Genomic DNA, 638 nt, shown 5'->3' with positions numbered 1-638 from the left:
GTTGCAGGGAACATGGTGTCCACATACCATACAAGCGAGCTTGGTTGGGAAAAAGAGCATGCCCCGGGTGGTCCTCGACGGCAAAGTGATATCTACACCACGATCGCTTGCGCTTTGGTACGTGGATAAGGTGGTCGAGACAAAATCCCTGACAGCTATGCGATCGTGGAAAGAGACTGCGATCGCTTTTAAACGCAGCATTCTTTTCGCTCACAGTGTATTGTGGGATTCAAGAGGGCTTCAGCAGCTGCTCGCTTTCTCGACGGTACACACCTCCCGGGAAAAATATCGGGTACACTCATCAGCGCCATGCAGGAAAGATGGAAATAATGGTTTTTTTCCATCGCCGCCTTTCGGTATAGTCGAAAACGAGACCGATGCCAATCGACTTGGTTCATATCTAAGTTAGGGCGATGCCTTATACGAGGATGGAGATTATCATGAGATAATTACCTTCGTGTCGAACAGGTCCAAGGGCCTTGTGAGCAATAATTGCGAGAGTCTTCCCTTCGCCGCCACACGCATACTATCTTCGACATTTGGAGGCCAATTTTATGAAAAGCCAATGTCGACTTGGGAAGTCATCGAGGGAGGAGTGTCTGGGTCTATATGCTTCCGCATCGCGGGCATCCACGGCT

The sequence above is a fragment of the Dioscorea cayenensis genome, chromosome 7 (genome assembly GCF_009730915.1).
Source record: "Dioscorea cayenensis subsp. rotundata cultivar TDr96_F1 chromosome 7, TDr96_F1_v2_PseudoChromosome.rev07_lg8_w22 25.fasta, whole genome shotgun sequence".
Lineage (NCBI taxonomy): Eukaryota > Viridiplantae > Streptophyta > Magnoliopsida > Dioscoreales > Dioscoreaceae > Dioscorea > Dioscorea cayenensis.
Note: the sequence above shows the minus strand (reverse complement) of the source record.